Here is a 12,257-nt window from a genome sequence, read left to right as displayed (position 1 = left end):
CCAGCCTCGGGTTGGCTAGGATGCCATGGATGTCCTAAATTTATACAGCCAAAACCATTAACTTCTCGGATTTAGTAATGCTGATATCTAAGATGATTTGTTGTAAACTCTTGTTATATACACTGAGGTGACAGAAGTCATGGAATACCTCCTAGTACTGTGTTGGACCTCTTGCTGCCCAGCGTAGAGCAGCAGTTCGACGTGGCATGGACTCAAAAAGTCCGCAGAGAAACGCCTTGTTAAATCCTCAGGACAGAACAAGCAGTTGTAATTGTGGAAAGGGGCAAAAAAAGAGCGGCTGTCAGTTACACCCGATCACATATAACTCTATTTAGTTGCCCAAACATTACAGCGCAAATATCCGAGCTTAACTATCGACTGAATATGTCACACAATCTTTAGGCTTAATGGCACAGCCTCTTTAATTTTTAAAACGGCTGATGGCCCATGATTTAAAACACAACGACAATAAATTTTGCAAAAGGCAGAAAGCGCAAGGTTTCATTCTTAAATAATATTTCAAATGAGGCTGAAGGCCTAACCAATCTAAGACTTGACAAGTATGGAATTTTAATTTTACAACGGCTGAAGGCCCAAACAATATAAGACTTCAAAAGTAAAGAATTTTAATTTTAAAACGGCTGAAGGCCTATGATTTAAAAACACCAGTACAATAAATTTTCAAAAGCAGATGGCCCAAAGCTTTGTCCTTAAATGATTTTAAAAAAGGAGGCTGAAGTTCCGAACAATCTAAGACTTACCAATAAGGATTTTTTTCCGCAAAACTGCTGAATAGCCAAATAATCTAAGATTTATCAAGTAAGGAATTTAATTTTAAGACGGCTGAAGGTCCATGATTGGAAAACACAACAACAATAAACTTTCAAAAGGCAGAAGGCCCAATACTTTATCCAGAAATATGTTTTTTTTCATGAGGCTGACGGCCACAACAGTCTGACTTAGAAAGCAAGGAATTTTAAATTTAAAACGGCTGAAGGCCCATTATTTAAACCCTACTAAAAGCATACAAATTCAAACCACGGGCTATGAGACACGAAAATACACCAATAAGAAAAGGCAGTACAGCCAGCGGCTCTCAGAAGTTTCTGTGGGTCGGTCTGCACTTGAAATATTAACGTTGGCTTAGGGGAGAAGGGTTATATCCGATCCGCCAGCAGCCCAACCAAGAGACAGTCAACGGACCCAACGACAGGACGACTTGCTTTCCACCCGACCAGTACTCAAGGAACTCCAAATCCAAAACGTAAAACGCGTAGCCGCCCACAACCAAGTATGCATAATCTATCAAAACTACACACACGTTTGGGAAAGCGACAACATGGTGAGGAAAGGACACTGCCTGAATTTTACATCAGCGGCCAGGGCAGATAGCCGGAACGCTAAGGACCACAAGGCAAGAAATTCCGCTGGTGCACTTGGACTTCAAATAACCAAAATACAGTTAAACTCCACTGGATGGTGGCCAAATTTTTCGCCAACTCGAACACTCGCTGTTGCTCACGGGAATACTCCCAACAGCCAACCGTGTAAACCAACGACACAATGTAAACAGACTGGCTTCGGTAATTAAATCACCACTCAACCGTAGCTTAACATAACGATTTATAGTCAATAGTGGGTTCAGATGGACAAGAGGACACAGTCTACTCAGTGCAAATACAGCCAAAACCATTATGAAGTTACCACCAATTCGCACAGTGCCTTGTTGACAACTTGAGTCCATGGCATCCTGGCGTCTGCGCTACGCTATCTGCTCTTGCCAATTGAAATCGGGACTTGTCTGAACAAGCTATGATTTCCTTGTCGCCTAGGGTCCAATCGATATGGTCACGAGCCCCAGAGAGTCTCTGTATGCCATCTCATGTTGATAGCAAAGGCACTCGAGCTGGTCGTCTGCGATAGTAGCCCATTAACATGAAATTTCTCCGCACTGTCCAAACGAATATGTTCGTCGAACACGCCGCATTGATTTCTGCTGTTATTTCATGTATTGTTGCTTGTGTCTTTGCACTGACAACTATACGCAAAAGCCGCTCCTCTCGGTCGTTAAGTGAAGGCCGTCGGCAACTGCGTTGTCTGTGGTGAGAGGTAATGCCTGAAATTTGGTATTCTAGCCTCACACTTGACACTGTGGAACGCGGGATCTTGAATTCCCTAACGATTTCCGAAATGGAATGTCCCATGCGTCTCGCTCCAACAACTTTTCTGCGTTCAGAGTATGTTAATTCCCAGTGTGCGGTGATAATCACGTAGGAAACCTGTTTCACATGCCTCACCTAAGTATCTTGTAAACGCGACAGGCAGATGCCGGTGTATATGTGCATATCGCTATACAAGGATTCATGTCACCTCATTTACATGTTCTTTGATTGGTAAAGAAACTGTAGGGTTAAGTGGCAAACCACTGTCTACTAATGTCATTCACGCAAATTGTTATGGTTTTTGTGACTTAGAAACAATTGATTTAGATATCTGTCTGTGAACAAAGAGAGTCTTCCATAGGGAAAATTCATTTCTGAACACTTGATGAATACAGTAGATGACATGTTGGCGGTGCAGAATATACTCATATGTCATATATCAGATATTATGTGAAAAGTAAAACCCCATTTTTTTTAAGAGTCGCACTCGTATCCACAAAGCAGCTTCAATGTTTTGATTTTCTGACCAATGAGTCAATGACTTAAGTAAGTGACATTCAGCATGTATGGAGGAAAAGTTTAGGTCTGAAATTATGTTAAAGTTTGTTGAAGTCGCTAAGTGCTCTCATTAACAAACTGTAGACCAGTATAATTTGAGTAATTCGCACTTCACTTTAAGCAACACCAAATTCTCCACGCATGTCAGTGTGTATAACGGCATATCGTGAACGTCCTAATCATCTCTACCTTCACCTGCTGCTTGGCTAACTACCATGGATATTTCTGCTTTGGTTAAGATAGTCTTAGAAATGGTTGTGGAGCATGTTAACCGTTGACGCGTTTTACGATAGCTCCGATTGTAGTTAACAAGATCATCGAAACCAATACTCTCTCCGCACTGTATACAGTGCACTGACGAGAAGAGTTCAGTGCAATGTGACAGAACTAAACATCCAAGTATCCACAGCACGTTACTCACCAAAATGAACTTGAAGTCTTACGCCTCTCTTTGGAGATTTCGACTTGCCACAAAACGCTTCAGACCGTCTTATGTATACCATTCCTCTTATGGTTCACTGAGATGAGAAAAGTAACCCATTCACCCATTCGCATTTCCTCTTGCTAAACAATGAATACAAATAATTACATGCCAAAATATAATAACAGAAATGCTATACAGATTTGTTGTGATAATAATTACTGGGATATATTTATTTAGCGTATGGCTCATAACATCACAGTAAAAAATTACAGAAACAGCTTGATTTAAAAAAAATTACATATGTATAAACAGAACAATAAATAACAGTTTGCATATAAAGACACCACCAATCGTAAGTCTACACTCACAGAAGAGCAATCGCAAACAAACGTCCAGCTTAGATAATATATTGTCGATTGCCTCTTGGGTCGCTATTAGGAAATCCTGTGGGTCACCTTTAGTGGACGTTCTTGCACCATGTGTTTGACCGTCGGTCTCTCAGCGCCACAGTCGCAAGCGGCCGAAGGAAATTTATCCCATCTGAGTAAGGAGTCGGCGCATCTCGCACAGTTTGTTCTGATGCGATTAAGAGTTGACCAAACTTTGCGAGGGCAATCAAATCCTTTTGGTTTACAAAAGATGCATGGCATTCTGTGGCAGTTTACTGATGTTCTGCTCTCCCAATCCTCTTTCCATCAGTCATTTATTTTAAAGTTGGTTTGGTGTATCGCCTATTCGGTCTATAGTGGAGGATGCCTAGACCGGAATCGGTTTCCTTGGGTGTCGTGAGCATCTTCATGGATTTGTAGTTGAGGGTTGGTCATGATTTTTTGAAATTCTCTATCCAGAGCGTGTTGTCGGCGCAGGTTAGGAGGGGCTATGTTACTGACAACGGGCAGCCACACTGCAGGAGTTGGCCAGATTGTGCCTCATATAATACGCTTTGTTGCGTTAAGTTGGCTATCTACCATGTGTGTGTGTTTGCTGTGGAGCCACACTGGGGCACGGTATTCTGCCACTGGATACACCAAGCCAAGTGCGGATATTCTTAAGGTAGATGCTGTGGAGCCTCAAGTGGTGCCACAGAGCTTCTACAATATCTTGTTGCGTGTATTAAGTTTCGCTGCATTTTTCGTCAGGTGTTCTTTGAATGTTAGAGTCCTGTCTAGGGTAACCCCAAGGTACTTTGGATGTTTGTTGCGATTTAGTAATTTCCCTCCTACATATACGTGTGGTTCTCTGTTGGCCATTTTGTTGTTCAAATGAAAGGTGCATGTCAGTTGCGTAATAGGTTGTGACTTTCAGCAAGTGATCATTTACTGTAAAGCAACTAATCACTCGCAATAACATTCTATCCGCGATTAGCATACTCGTCTTTAACCAGTCCCTCTTCTAAGTAACATATTCACTTCATTATTAGCACCCCCAACACAATAGCTAACGCAGTACCATTAGTTGATACGGGTGCAAAATACTGACTGCGAGAGAAATTTATGTGTTTGAAAGGTTACTCTTGGCTTCTACAATAGAGATAATAATGTTTCTATGAGAAATTTCCTCTGTTCATTCAGTTTTGCTTACTTTCCTTATTACTTGAATAAGAATTACGTTGTTACATGATGTGAAACAAAGTTGGTGTTTGGTTTTCGGGTCACTTATACACTCCTGGAAATTGAAATAAGAACACTGTGAATTCATTGTCCCAGGAAGGGGAAACTTTATTGACACATTCCTGGGGTCAGATACATCACATGATCACACTGACAGAACCACAGGCACATAGACACAGGCAACAGAGCATGCACAATGTCGGCACTAGTACAGTGTATATCCACCTTTCGCTGCAATGCAGGCTGCTATTCTCCCATGGAGACGATCGTAGAGATGCTGGATGTAGTCCTGTGGAACGGCTTGCCATGCCATTTCCACCTGGCGCCTCAGTTGGACCAGCGTTCGTGCTGGACGTGCAGACCGCGTGAGACGACGCTTCATTCAGTCCCAAACATGCTCAATGGGGGACAGATCCGGAGATCTTGCTGGCCAGGGTAGTTGACTTACACCTTCTAGAGCACGTTGGGTGGCACGGGATACATGCGGACGTGCATTGTCCTGTTGGAACAGCAAGTTCCCTTGCCGGTCTAGGAATGGTAGAACGATGGGTTCGATGACGGTCTGAATGTACCGTGCACTATTCAGTGTCCCCTCGACGATCACCAGTGGTGTACGGCCAGTGTAGGAGATCGCTCCCCACACCATGATGCCGGGTGTTGGCCCTGTGTGCCTCGGTCGTATGCAGTCCTGATTGTGGCGCTCACCTGCACGGCGCCAAACACGCATACGACCATCATTGGCAGCAAGGCAGAAGCGACTCTCATCGCTGAAGACGACACGTCTCCATTCGTCCCTCCATTCATGCCTGTCGCGACACCACTGGAGCGGGCTGCACGATGTTGGGGCGTGAGCGGAAGACGGCCTAATGGTGTACGGGACCGTAGCCCAGCTTCATGGAGACGGTTGCGAATGGTCCTCGCCGATACCCCAGGAGCAACAGTGTCCCTAATTTGCTGGGAAGTGGCGGTGCGGTCCCCTACGGCACTGCGTAGGATCCTACGGTCTTGGCGTGCATCCGTGCGTCGCTGCGGTCCGGTCCCAGGTCGACGGGCACGTGCACCTTCCGCCGACCACTGGCGACAACATCGATGTACTGTGGAGACCTCACGCCCCACGTGTTGAGCAATTCGGCGGTGCGTCCACCCGGCCTCCCGCATGCCCACTATACGCCCTCGCTCAAAGTCCGTCAACTGCACATACGGTTCACGTCCACGCTGTCGCGGCATGCTACCAGTGTTAAAGACTGCGATGGAGCTCCGTATGCCACGGCAAACTGGCTGACACTGACGGCGGCGGTGCACAAATGCTGCGCAGCTAGCGCCATTCAACGGCCAACACCGCGGTTCCTGGTGTGTCCGCTGTGCCGTGCGTGTGATCATTGCTTGTACAGCCCTCTCGCAGTGTCCGGAGCAAGTATGGAGGGTCTGACACACCGGTGTCAATGTGTTCTTTTTTCCATTTCCAGGAGTGTATATTCACTGGTCTAACATGCGTCGGCGCTTTTGCGAAGGAAGTTCCCTAGAGCCGGCACACCGTTATTCTTGAATAACGCTAATATACAGTAAGATGGCGATTGTGATCTCATTAACCAATATACTGAATACCAAAGCTTAAATAAAATTTCACCGTTGCTTCGCCGTACTGTTTGGCAGCGAAATATACCGTAAAATAAACATTAAATATTTCCTAAATGGTGTGTGGCATGGAATACGCCAGGTTAAAATTATAAACATGAACTTTTGCACTATCGATAACGGCGACAGCTTAACCTTGTGTGTAAATACCGAACTGTGGGATTAATATATCACACAAACGAAGTGACGAAGCTTTGGCCAAAATACTTTTGAAAGCAATACACGTAAAAATATTAGCCACATTCCACTAGTAGGTCTGTAGAAAAGTGGCCTTAATTATCACGTAAAATAAGTCGGTCCTATGTGTCTTTTGTTTCTTCTTATGACGAGCACCTCCTGTTAAGATCTAAGGCATAATTCTTTCTTTTCTTGAGGTTCTTGGTTCTTTTCTAGGGCCTTCACCATTTGGACGTTTCCCCTCTGCATCGGTGTTAGAAATGAATTCTTCATCCTGAAGTATTAGTAAATTATAGCAACATTGGTGCAGCAATCGTCTTCCAAAAAGGTCCAAGTTTTAATTGCCAGTGTCGTGACACTGTGTCTGATATCTTCCAAACGCCTCCTTCCATAACCGCTGAACCTATTCTTATATCTAAACTAATCTATTTTACCCGAATTTATTCTGTGCTCGCCCACGACTGTCTCAAAGCACTCGAGTGCCGCTCTGAACTTCTGGATCATCTGCTGTCTTATCGCTCAAAACTTTTTGTTACACAGATAAAACGTGTCTTACCGGATCGAAGCTTCCAGATATGCATTGAAAGTACACATATCTGCCACGACAATAGTATTACAACCCGAATCACATTACTAGATTCACGTAAAATTTATCGTTACATGTGTACACAAGTAACACGGTAAAGTAATTGAAAAGAAATTAAAACATTAAGAAAAATATGTTCAATTTCATATGCATTCGACCATAATATTGAATTGGTAGGGAGGCTGTCCCTTAGTTATTGAACGGCAGAACTATGCTTGTCATGGTAGGGAGGCTGCCCCTTAATTATTGAACGGCAGAACTATGCTTGTCACAATCCTCACAACTATATTGTACTATGACGTAATTTTGCCGGCACAGTCAATGATACATCAGGGTACTGTCTGCAGTATGTTTTATGAGCAGAGGTGGTGGAAAAGGAGTAATATAGTGTCATGCATATACGGCTGTGTTATACTATGGAGAGCGCAGGCCCAGAAGCTGACTTTCTTCGTTCGTCATTTTCTAGCAGACATAAGCAAGAAGAACTAGAAAAACTTTTGCACAGTTTTAAAATCCCTAAATAGTACGGTGTAACAAAGTTTAGTTCAGACGCGACAAATTGATATTGTGATGAACGACATATATCGACCTCGAGAATCGGACAGTCCCTGCTACGAAGCATCTCTATGTATTACCGAACCAAAGATTTTGTTTTAGGGACTCTTTATGAAGAAATGTGGAGATCGAACTGTGAGGGGAGCAGAGAGATTGTAGTGTTGTGAGACGCCATTACTGTGTATACAGTAATAAATGTTCCAATACACATATCAAAAAACGTTTTCCATCACCCCGGATCCCAGAAGTCCTGAAGACAGACGTTGACTGTGGATACTCTATCACAGACACAGCCACTAAACCCGCCCAAAGATGTAAACAATTATGGATGAGCAGCGCTTATTAGACGGAGGGGGTCCGACGGCCGATCAGTTCCACGTATTCCACCAGGTAGGAGGTAAACGGCTCTTGCTGCCTTTTGTTCAACCATGCCTAGACGGTCAGTACTGCGGCTCGATTGCGTCCGCATTGTTACTTTGTTGCAGGAAGGGCTCTCAACAAGGGAAGAGTTCAGTCGTCTCGGTGTGAACCAGAGGGATGTTGTTCAGACATGGAGAAGATACGGAGAGACGGGAACTGTTGGTGACATGCCTCGCCCAGGCAGCCCTAGGGTTACTACTGCAGTGAATGACCGCTACCTACGGATTATGGCTCGGAGGAACCCTGACAGCAAGGTCACCATGATGAATAATGCTTTTCGTGCAGCCATAGGATGTAGTATTACGATTCAAACTGTGCGAAATAGGCTGCATAATGCGCAACTTCACTCCCGACGTCCATGGCAAAATTCATCTTTGCAACCACGACACCATGTAGCGCAGTACAGATGGGCCCAACAACATGCCGAATGGACCGCTCAGGATTAGCATCATGTTCTCTTCACCGGTGATTGTCGCATATGCCTTCAACCAGACAATCGTCGGAGACGTGTTTGGAGGCAACCCTGTCAGGCTGAACGCCTTGGACACACTGTCCAGCGAGTGCAGCAACGTGGAGTTTCCCTGCCCTTTTGGGGTGGCATTAAGTGTGGCCGAGGAACGTCGCTGGTGATCATGGAAGGCGCCGTAACGGCTGTACGATACGTGAATGCCATCTTCCGACCGATAGTGTAATCATATAGGCAGCATATTGGCAAGGCATTCGTCTTCATGGACGAGAATTCGCGTGCCCAGCGTTCACATCTTGTTAAAGGCTTCCTTCAGGATAACGAAATCGCTCGAATAGAGTGGCCAGCATGTTCTCCAGACATGAATCCTATCGCATATGCCGGCGATACATTGAAAAGGGCTGTTTATGGATGACGTGACCCTAACCACTCTGTGGGATCTACGCCGAATCGCCGTTGAGGAGTGGAACAATCTGGACCAACACTTCCTTGATATGGATAGTGTGCGACGACGAATAGAGGCATGTATCACTGCAAGAGGACGTTCTACTGGGTATTAGAGGTACCGGTGTGTACAGCAATCTAGACCATCAACACTGAAGGTCTTGCCGAGTGGTGATGCAGCACGCAGTATGTGATTTTCATGAACAATGAATGGGGCGGAAATGATGTTTATGTTGATCTCTATTCCAATTTTTTGTACAGGTACTGGAACTCTGGGAACCAAGGTATGATACAAACTATTTTTGGTATGTGTAGTTTTTGGAACAAAATAAAATCCAGTGACTAACATCAAGTAATCAAGATGTGTACATCTCCATACCGAAATTAGTTAATTATTACGGTACAGATATTAGGATACATAGATCGCTAGGAGGTGAAGTTTGAAACGATAGTGCGGACCTGCATTTTCCACGATCAGAATTCGTCGAGAGATTATCTCCGAATTAATAAACTTTAACTGGCTAAATTGTTGGACCTATCATCCAGAGTCATCAAACAACATAGCACACAGTTGTGCCGAACGATCAGAGTAGCTGTGGTGTCACCGCCAGACACCACACTTGCTAGGTGGTAGTTTTAAATCGGCCGCGGTCCATTAGTACATGTCGGACCCGCCTGTCGCCACTGTGTGATCGCAGACCGAGCGCCACCACAAGGCAGGTCTCGAGATACGGAATAGCACTCGCCCCAGTTGTACGGACGACTTTGCTAGCGACTACACTGACGAAGCCTCGCTCCTTTGCCGAGCAGATAGTTAGAATAGCCTTCAGCTAAGTCCATGGCTGCGACCTAGCAAGGCGCCATTAGCCTTACATAGCAATTGATACTTATCGTATAAAGCATGTCTCATCAAGGACGATGTATACAACACGGATGGATTAAAGTTAAGTATTCCAAAAGCCACGTACTTTTCTTTATAGCATTCATTACGTATCCTGTTTCAGACCTCACGCCATCCTTCGTGTGTTTGTAGCGTGCATTGCGGTCCCCTCAAATCACACTGTGTCGGCACTTCTGTCGACAAATCAGTAGCGAGTAAAGATTTTAGAGATTTCAAGTGGAACAGTAACGATTAGAAATTTTAGCGAGATCGCTCTGCGGGATACTTCTCATGCTCTCCTGTAGTATTTAACACGAAATATTTATATTTTCCAGGTTTTCAGGAGAGTAAAGAAAAAGGAAATAAGGAACTAAGCTAAACTAACTAAAAACAATAACTAAACCAATAATTAAAATAAAAACACACATACTGAATATTTACTTGTAATAACGAATAAATAAAAATTACTTTAACTAACTAATAATGATATATTAAAGTACTTACATTGTTAAGCACTGGATGTGAATATTCTGGTTATGTGCACATGGCGAGTGACACTTCCTCAAGACATAGCGACTATAAGCAGTTCCTAATTGTAATACGTGTGTCTGTGTTTCGTTAACATCTACATCGATACTTTGGAAGCCACCAGACGATGTGTGGCGGAGCGTAGGTTTGGCGGCAGTAAGTGGTTCGACCCTTTCGTGTTCCACTCGCGTGGGGTGAATGATTGTCGGTAAGACTCAGTTTTAACTCTAATTTTTTTAACTTTCTCCAGGCAGTCTTTTCGCGAGATTTATGTGGCAGGAAGTAACGCGTGGTCCGACTCTTCCCTGAAAGTACTCTCCAGAAATTCTTAAATTAAACCTCTCAGTGATGCAAAACGTCTACCTTGTATTGTTTACCACTCGACTTTGCTGAATATTTCTGGAATGCTTTCACTCCAACTAAGCGAGCCTGTGAGATCACGCGCCACCATTTGTTGGATCTTCTCTATCTCTTCCGTCCGTTCAACCTAGCAAGAGAGCAGATTGACGAACAATACTGAAAATCTTCGAAACAAGCAATTTGTAAGCCACTTCTTCCGTGGGTGAAAAACATTTCATTAGACATTTAATATCAGATTATACCTCTTAACATGCAGGATATGGCAGCGTTTTAAATAATTTAATTCGGTTCGTAAATATACTAAATACTGAAAATTTAATATTCGTCGCCCATGCAACCGGAACTGTGTGACCCAGTACCGTGTTAGTCAATTAGTAATATAGATGTTAAAGTTGTCACATAGCTGTCAGTCTGTGCCAGTAGCAGTGATCGCTAGTGAAAAGGGATTTCACTCGCAAATGCAATGACTTTTAATACAGCCTAATCGATCACTGTTGTATTTCATTAGAAGACATTGCCCACTTCGACTACGTGACAATGGAGGTTTAGAAAGACTGTTGTTTTAGCAGATGTGACGTCAAAATGTAGGTTTGTGTAACTTTAATTATGTAAGACAACGTTTCGCTAATGTAAATTTTATTTTGAATTACCTAAGTACGTATAAATGTCGGGTATATTCAGTACTGATGAAAGACATTGAACTGTAAACAGTAATTAATTACTTGGAAGCATAATGAAGCATAATTAATTACTTGACAGCATGTTAACTCAAAAATACCAGCATTAAAAATGAACAAAATATTAAAGCATTAACAGTGTACGGTGTTAGATAAAACTTTATACATGTATTGCATATGTCTTGCAGTCCACTATTTCGGCGTTTCTGACGCTTCACTTAAAAAGTGTATCAAAAGTGATTTATTGAGTTACTTAAAACCATCACTGTTATATTTGCTCCTTGCGTTGTGTAATGACTGTCGTTTACGTATAGTAACGCTCCGCTCATTCTTCGTAATTTAATTTTCAGTTTTAGGGTATTGGTAGATAATTTTTTTAAAAGCTGTTGCTTATACGTCTATGAGTGCTGCTTTTGGATTGTTATACTTGTAATGAATTTCTTGTTAGGTCCACCAACATGTGCCAGCTTGTACACAACTCGTACTGCTCGTACACATTCAGGTAATATTGTCTCATAACTTACTGGCTGAAAACTGATACTCGTGCACGATTGAGCGTCGACCGTTTATTATTAATTGTTCACTTTTCGTATAACAATATAGGAAATCGGACGGCTCAACAGTACGCCCTGGAGAGCAGTTTAGCGTTAACGTGATCTGAACGACTAATATCAGATACAATTAACTACAGTTTTAACATTAGATAACTGTAGGCGAGATCACTGCCACTTTTTCAGCACTTCGACTAGGCGAGTTTCGGAACCGATCCCCTGTT

The sequence above is a fragment of the Schistocerca americana genome, chromosome 4 (assembly GCF_021461395.2).
Source record: "Schistocerca americana isolate TAMUIC-IGC-003095 chromosome 4, iqSchAmer2.1, whole genome shotgun sequence".
Lineage (NCBI taxonomy): Eukaryota > Metazoa > Arthropoda > Insecta > Orthoptera > Acrididae > Schistocerca > Schistocerca americana.
Note: the sequence above shows the minus strand (reverse complement) of the source record.